General features: G+C 35.2%; 1 non-coding gene across 1 annotated transcript; it reads right to left on the bottom strand.

The window, feature by feature from the left end:
* Positions 1-898: 898 nt before the first annotated feature.
* Positions 899-1,001, bottom strand: LOC149203547 (U6 spliceosomal RNA). The gene has a single exon (XR_016254039.1). It is a non-coding gene; the product is annotated as a U6 spliceosomal RNA (small nuclear RNA).
* Positions 1,002-9,231: the final 8,230 nt, after the last annotated feature.

The raw sequence follows: 9,231 nt of genomic DNA, 5'->3' as shown, positions 1-9,231 counted from the left end.
AATACCTCCTTCAATATATCAACAAACATCAAAATAACCACACACAACTTTGTGGGACTCTTTCCTTTAAAATTCATTTTGCAATTGGCTAGAAAGCACGAGATTTTCAAATTTCATATTTATGGAGACTCCCAAACAACAATAAAGTGCATATTGGGAATATCTCAGCTAAAAAATTACTCTATTTTACATTTTTTTCGTAAAGTATGTCTACTAATAGGATCCTTCTCTGAGATCTCCTTTAATCATGTTTATAAGCACAATAAGACAAATGCATAATCCCTCTCCAAAGCTAGATTGGATATGGATCGAGGTGCATGCAAGGTCACAAAAAAAGAGGGGACGACAACAATAATATAGTCTTGAATCTTGGACATAATTGAAATTTCATCAAATTTTGTTGATATTGCAATATTGTTGTTAAACATTGATTTCGATATGAACCTTGTATGGCAGTAAATTGAAAGTTCCTTTTTGGATGATATATAGTCAAGCTATTATTGTATGGATAGGCAGATAAGATATAGAAAGTGAAGCTCCTATGTTTTTGTTGTTGTGTTGATTAGAGAGATTTTGCCTCTTTGAGACTATCATTCATCCATCTAAATGCTATATGCATCTACCCATATAATTTTGTATACCACTCATAATAGAATTATAGATTTTTTCCTTCTTAAAAAATTATCTATATATATATATATTTTTTCCACTGGAAAAATCCATAATTTTTCATTAAGATTGGAAAAATTACATATTGTAGATGCTTTACGCATATGCGATTTCCACTGTGTGTATAACAGTGTTCCATATTTACATAAATATATCGTGCAAGCACTATGTAGTTCTCCGAGAAATAGTTCTGTCATATAAGACTGTTTACATTTTGCCATAAGGCACGAATGAAATGGACCATTTCTCGATTTGTGCGTGTCATCCTTGCGCAGGGGCCATGCTAATCTTCTCTGTATCGTTCCAATTTTATCGGATGTCTCCGAAGAGACAAAATTCTCTCTCTCTCTCTCTCTCTCTCTCTCTCTCTCTCTCTCTCTCTCTCTCTCTATATATATATATATATATATAGATATATATATAAGCGATTAAAAGAACTAAAAAATACAAATTTAAAACAAACAGACGAAAAACGATTTCTATATATATATATATATATAAATCACATTTAAAATAAATAAATACAAATAATAATTTAAAATAAAAATATAATATAATTTAAAATAAATGAATAAACAATGTGAAGGGGGGAATGATAATAAGTGAAGGGGAAAAGACAATACCTCACATCGCTTCACAGAAATTGTGATGTGTGGGTGGATGATGCATCAACATACCCTGCATGTCGGCTCCCACAAAGGGAAAAATAATGATGTGGGGAGGGATGTTCAGCATTGTTTCCCACCCCAAACCCATGCAAATATAACTCTTTCAAATTTATTTTTTTATTATTTTTTTTTTACATTTTTTTAAATTAGAATTTATTACCTTCAAAAAATCAGATTACATCATTATTGGGTCAATTTTCAAAATTATTGGTCTCACTTTTCCACACAAGAAAAAAAAGTTGTTGGTTAATATTGTGTACACAAAAAGTTTACATGGCGAGCCAATGGAAAGTACAACAAAAAAAGTTGATGGCATTACAAAGCTTGTAGGAACATAACTAGAAACATATCAACCAAATCAGGTGTCTGATTATGAGAGTGGCATAGGATTCTTCACACCCAACCCAACTGGCATTGAAGGTTGAAATTAACATTGGATATGCTTATCAATGTGATTCATACGAGCTTCTAATTAGTCTAGACAATCCTGATGCTTCCACTAATTGCATTGAATATCATTGAGAAAGGAGACAATGTCATTCTTATCTTCATGTTTTCCTTTAAGACTTGGTCCAATATAGTCTTTAACCGCCAGTGCAAAGTAACAAAATGAATATACTGGATCCTTCTTCCCCTGGTATGACCAAGGTCAGGGAGCTAGTGGGATACCTCCTCTAAGAGTTCTGAATCAACATGAGCTTTTTTGTCTTGTGCATCCCTGGTCTCAAGTCTTTTAATCTCCATCTGAATGTTATAAGAAGTTGTTGAACAATAAACAACAATCGTATCCTACGCTTGAGACTGGGCACATGACCAGGAAGGTTGGCCACATCCACCAGCCCCGTGACACCCCTGTAAATTATAGTAAGGCATAGAGACCACCATAAGTACAAGCCCAACACTGTGAAAAAGAAATAATACTAAACAATCCCATAATTCCCACACCATTGACCACCCCTCAAGGTAGAAAGAAAAGATCAAAGACTCAAAGAGACTGACCTTCCTCACTACAAAAAAACAACCAAGATCAAACTAACATGCAACAAGTACCCCTAGATTTACCAAGCAACAAATGACAGTTAAAAACTCAGTTCCAACCCCGCATTCCAGACCTTTCACCAGTAGAAAAATTCCACAATCCACTCAACAGAGGGACAAAAGAAGCAACGGTAAAATCCCTCACCCTAGACAATAGAGCCTCCCATCATAGCAAAAACCAAGCAACAACAAACCCCTACACTGACACTTTTGAGACTACTACTCCATGCGATTAAAAAACTAAAAAGTACAAATTTAAAACAAACAATTTTTTTAAAAAGATTAAAATTATCATATATATATATATAATTATAGAAAACACATTTAAAATAAATAAATAAACAATGTGAAGGGGTAAATGATAATAAGTGAAGGGGAAAAGATAATGCCTCACATCGCTTCACAGAAATTGTGATGTGTGGGCGGATGATGCACTGACATCACCTCCATGTCAACTCCCACAAAGGGAAAAATAATGACGTGGGGAGGGATGTTGAGCATTGTTTCCCACCCCCAAGCCCATGCACATATAACTCTTTCAAATTTATCTTTTTATTAATTTTTTTTACATTTTTTTTTTGGAATTAGATTTTATTACCTTCAAAAATAAGATTACATCATTACTGAGTCAATTTTCAAAATTATTGGTCACACTTTTCCACACAAGAAAACAAAGTTGGCTAATATTTTGTACACAAAAGTCTACATAGTGAGCTAATGGAAACCACAACAAAAAAACCATATGACATAACAAAGCTTGTAGGAACATAACAAGAAACATATCAACCAAATCAGGTGTCTAATGATGAAAGTGGCGCAAGATGCTTCACACTCAACCCAGGTGGCATTGAAAGTTGAAATTAACATTGGATATGCTTCTCAATGTGAGTTATACGAGCTTCTAATTAGTCTAGACAATTATGATGCTTCCACTAATTGCATTGAATATCATTGAGAAAGGAGATAATGTCATTCTTATCTTCATGTTTTTCCTTTAAGACCTGGTCCAATATAGTATTTAACTGTCGTGCAAAGTAACAAAATGCATATACTGGATCCTTCTTCCCCTGGTATGACCAAGGTCAGGGAGCTAGTGGGACACCTCCTCTAAGAGTCCTGAATCAAAATGAGCTTGTTTGTATTATGCATCCCGGGTCTCAAGTCTTTTAATCTCCACCTGAACGCTATAAAAAGTTGTTGAACAATAAACAACAATCGTCTCCTATGCTTGATACTGGGCATGTGACCAGAAAGGTTGGCCACATCCACCAACCCCTTGACACCCTTGTAAACTATAGCAAGGCATAGAGACCACCATAGATACAAGCCCAACACTGTGAAAAATCAACAATACCCAACAGTCCCAGAATTCCCATACCATTGACCACCCCTCAAGGTAGAAAGAAAATATCAAAGACTCAAAGAGATTGACCTTCCTCACTACAAAAAACAACCAAGGTCATACTGACCTGCAACAAGTACCCCCAGATTTACCAAGCAATAATTGACAATTAAAAATTCAGTTCCAACCTCGCCTTCTAGACCTTTCACTAGTAGAAAAATTCCATAATGCACTCAACAAAGGGACAAAAGAAGCAAAGGTAAAACCCCTCACCCTAGACAACAGAGCCTCCCAGCATAGGAAAAACCAAACAACAAAAAACCCCTACACTGACACTTTTGAGACTGCTACTCCATACCCAAGACAAAAAAAAGCAATAAAAATAGCAAGTGACTAGGCAGGAAAAGGAAAATTATCTACTAGAATATGTGAGTGCACGCCAAGAAAAAGAAACTTAGTGTTGTTGAACACAAGATGTAGCCAAAACAATGCCATTGATCATTCACAATGCCAACTCGAACAATCACTACAAAGATTGAACCTTCTAGTTTATCAACAATGACAACATCAACCTGACACACACCTCCTAAACCAGTGCAGGAAATCCAAGAAGTACAACCATTGAAATCTCCCACCAGCGCAATATCATCAACATGCTAATTCAGAATAAAATCTCCCCATCTCCAACTCCAGTGCCTTGGTTGATAAATACAACCATAACCCCTTTCCTGACTCCAAAGAGGAATGAAAAATCCCACCTAAACCAGATCAACTACACAGATAGGGTACACACTCTCTCCCTTTGCTGCAAATCAAATATAATTATGTTCAAGAACATAACACTCCATGAAATGCAATTTACTTCTAATGCCTCACGAAAGGGGAGGGCATGCCACACCACCCCCTTATTAATGACATACAGATTCAGTGCGGTGGCGGGTGCCCCTCCTCCACCTACCCATGCCTACTTGCTCCCTAGCCCACCACCCCAATGAGGAACATTAAATTTTTTATTATTTAAAAATAAATAAATAAATATTGTTTAATTATATATTTTTAGATTTTATATATATTAAAATTTTTTTATTTGATTTGATTTGATTTTGTTTTGTTTTGTTTTAATTTTTTTTTTCAATTAATTATATAATTTTTAATCAAAATATTAAAATAAAATTTAAGTGTGATTTTTGTCTTGTTTTAGGTTTATATATATATATAAAAGAAATATTTTTATATTTCATATGAGGAATATATATTTTTTGGTCCTCAAGGGACTACTTAAATAATAAGGTTCAAAGCCATTACAAAAAATATTCATTATGAGCTTAACATGTTATATGTGGGACTTAAACTTAGGTGGGAAAGACAACAAATTTCTCAAACCTTTTGAGCTAAACCGAATTGGATATATATATATATAAGTATTTCAGGTGATGATTTAAAAAGTCTTCCAAGTTTAAGCACATAGAGAAAACATATGGACTACTTATAACACCGCATTCAATTTAGAGGTCGAATTTGTGGTTTCAGCTCACAATGATATCGATTGTCACGACCACAGTCTCAAACAAGTTGTTATGCTAACTTCAAAGAAATGGCGATGCTATTGGTAGTACTATTTTTAGTTTGGAGGGTTAATTTTAGAGCTTTTGTTGGAACCAATACTAGATGCCAAGACCATGATTTCGAGCAAGTTGTAATTTTAACACTGAAAACAAATAGGGGTGATTCTATCAGCACAACTTTTATTTTCAATGGTTGATTTTGAGGTTTTTGTTTGCAACTTTATAGTTACTTAAAGCCATGGTGAATTTTGTTGTAATCCTAATCTTGAAAAAAAGAAAAAGGTTGCTACCAAAAACAACACTTTATTATTCGAGGCTTAATTTTGATATTTTTTAATGCAAAAATATGGGTTTTGATAAAATTTGATGTTACATGTCTCAGTGAGTTGGCAACTTTATTACTTGGGATCTTACAACTCTTCCACCAAGGAAGAAAGCCATTGGTTGCAAATAGATGTACATGGTCAAGTACAAGGAAAATGGCACACTTTGATAAATACAAAGAGTGGTTGATTGTAAAAGGGTTCTCTCAATGAGAAGGCATTGATTAGTTCTAAACATGGTGACATAATTTGGCTAGAAGGTATATTAGATGTATGTGAAGGCTGCCTTCCTCAATGGATATTTGGAAGAAGAGTTATGCATGCATTAGTCCACAAGGGTTTTGAATTCCATGGAAGGAGAATATTGTTTGCAAAATTAAGAAGGCTCTATGTGACCTAAAGCAGACACCTCGGGCATGGTACATTAGGAATGATATGTACTTGGATGAATAAAGGTTATAGAGTAATTATTTATAGTCTAGTCTATATATCAAAAGCATTGTTAATGATAACTTTCTACTAGTCACTTATGTACACGACATCACTATTACAAGTAGTGAGGCAAATGTGATTGAATAAATCAAACCTAGTATGATTAAATATTTTAATATTACTATCCAGGTGTAGAAGTTTTGAAAATAAATAGCAATGTTTTTGTCTACACCTACAAATTGCAAAATATCGTTTACACTGTTGGGTCCCTATAATACTAGTGATTACCCCATTACTATTGTAGTTATACCCCTTATTTATATTGTTGTGCCCCCATTACCCCCATATTGTTATTAATGTGCCCATAGAATCCCTCTATTGTTATTTTTGTGGCTTTATATTATTATTGTTAGGTCGGCTGGATTATATTGTGACTCCATAGACTCCTATATATAGAAAGGAGGTTTTGTCATTTGAATCATCCAAGAATTGTTCATTTATGTAATGTAAAGGAGGTTTCCCCCTCGAATAGGCTGAATTCTAAGGCGTGGATCTCTCTTTTCTATCTTTTTGTGAGCTGGTTTTATAACATTTGGTATCAGAGCTTTGGATTCTAGGGTTTCGCTGCTCCAAACAGGTCATCGTGGAATTTTCGCTATAAATTTTTTTCTGTGACTTTTCAGAAGTCGCAAGAAAAACCCATTTGAGAAGAAATCGCGCTGAACCTTGGGTCCGAATTTCAGAGCTTTTCGCGCGATATTTTCGGAGATATGATCTCAGGAAGTTGGTCTTTTTGCAGACTCCTGAATTATACTCAAAACAGGTGACCTGGGGAAAATCGTCATAACTTTCTTTCTGAGCATCGGATTGAAATTTCGTAAGAAGGTAAAGAAAGAGGACGGACTTTAGTTGTCTTTTATATATTTTTCAGAGTCAAAGGTTGAAACAGTGACACGTGGCACTTCATACAAGTTCGCTCTACTGAACTAGTCTATAATCAGGTCACTGCGGGAGATTGTGCATAACTCTTTCTTGAAGAATCCAATTTGGTTCAGACTAGTGGCATTGGAAAGAGGACACAGAAGGCTACTACAGGTCACAATTTCAAAACTGGATGATTCGAAATTACAGAGATACATCAGATTCAATATCAAGCTTCTACAAAGTAAAAAAAGGTGTGTAGTTTTTATTTTTTATTTTTGCATAAGCTTGGTTTGAAGGAATTCAAAGGGCCTAGTAAAGCATTTTTATCGGTAACTGATGCCCCGAGGAAAGAAAATGCAAACACCTAGTAAGGAACCTGAAAGCTCTAGCATGACTCATGAAGAAGAGGAAGAAATGCTACATGATATATCAAAATTACAAGAACAAGTGCAACAAATGTCACGCTCACAAAAGCTAACAGATGCTAAGATAAATGGCGTGGAATCTAAGATAAAGGGGATGGAAGATAAGATGGACGATTTGAATATAGATTTGAAGACAGATTTGAAGAAAGACACGACAAATTTGAAGATAGATTTGAAGACAGACATGGCAGATTTGAAGACAGATTTGCAAATTTTCTACAAGAGATACTTACTAATGGTGAAAAGGTTGTAAAGGAAACTCATGATGTGAACAAAAGTAATGTTAATCATGATTCCATAGATTCTAATGTTGGATCGAAGACCCACCATATTCCAAAAATCGATATGAGGAAGTTTGATGGCAAGGATCCCGCCACATGGATATTACAAATGGAGCAGTTCTTCGATCTCAATAATGTGCAAAACACACAAAAGGTACGTATGGCAACTTTATATTTGGAACCAAATCAATTTGTATGGTATCAATGGCTTTGCTCTCGTAAACAATTTATCACTTGGGCAATTTTTACGGAAGAATTGATAGCACATTATGAGGATACAAAAAGCAACACTTTTTTTAGCCAATTGATAAGTCTCAAACAAAAGGGTTCAATAATGGAGCACATTGAGGAGTTCCAAAAATTGAACATAAGGGTAAAATATATTCCAGAGCAGCATATGATTGATGTGTTCATAGGGTCTTTAAAGGATAATATCCAACATGATGTTCGACTTTGGGAACCTGATTCATTAGAGAAGGCATTCAGGTTAGCAAGAAAAATGGAAAGCAAAATTATGGCAACCAGGAAGCATACCACTCACAACTATAAAGACGAAACTGCAGTTGCCCCTAGTCTTCCACAACCTATAAGGTTGACACCTCAACAATTGGAAGAAAAAAGAGCAAAAGGGCTTTGTTATAGTTGTGATAACAAATACACTAAAGGTCATAAGTGTGTTGAGAAGAAATTATTCTACATAGATTGTGAAGAGGAAGAAGAAAAGGAGCAAGAAAGGTCAAAAGAAGAAGATATACTCCAGGAACAAAGCCTAGATGAAGAACAAATAAATCCAACCATATCTTGTAATGCATTGGCGGGAATTACCACTCCTCAAACCATCAAGATAGAAGGACAAATCAAGAAGAAGGTGATAGTGTTGATTGATTCAGGAAGCACCCACAATTTTATTCATTGTAGGGTAGCAAAAGAATTGAATTGCTTCCTATATCCAGCACCTGAGTGTCAAGTGATGATTGCAAATGGAGGAACAATAAATTGCTCTGGAAAGTGCCATAATATCAAGCTATCCATGGGAGAATATGTATTGACTAGCCCAATGCTTTCCATTCCAATGGGAGGTGCTGATGTTGTACTAGGAGTCCAATGGCTACAATCCTTGGGTACAGTAGCTTTTAATTTTCAAGAACTTTTCATCAAATTTTCTGTGGAAGGAAAGGAAGTTGAATTAAGGGGTATTGCAGGGAAACCAGGAAAGATAATCAGCTCTAATGGTATGACAAAGCTTCTAAAAAAGGAGCAAATAGGTGTAATTGCACAATTATGTTCGCTAGATGTTTCCACATTAGAATCATCTATTTCTCCAGATCTCCAAAAAGTCCTGGACAATCATTCCAAGGTATTTGAGACTCCCAAAGGTCTCCCACCTATGCGTGATCATGATCATGCTATTCATCTGATTCCAGGAAGTGTTCCTCCAAACATCAGGCCGTACAGATATCCCTATGTCCAAAAAAGTGAAATTGAACGTATGGTTGCAGAAATGCTAGAGGTTGGTATAATTCAACCGAGTCAAAGTTCTTTCTCTACTCCAGTAGTATTGGTG

Source organism: Pinus tabuliformis, chromosome 2_1, assembly GCF_031772625.1.
Source record: "Pinus tabuliformis cultivar Carrire ecotype Pingquan chromosome 2_1, CPIR1, whole genome shotgun sequence".
Lineage (NCBI taxonomy): Eukaryota > Viridiplantae > Streptophyta > Pinopsida > Pinales > Pinaceae > Pinus > Pinus tabuliformis.
The sequence above is the reverse complement of the archived record's forward strand: the minus strand, read 5'-3'. Positions and strand labels throughout refer to the sequence as shown.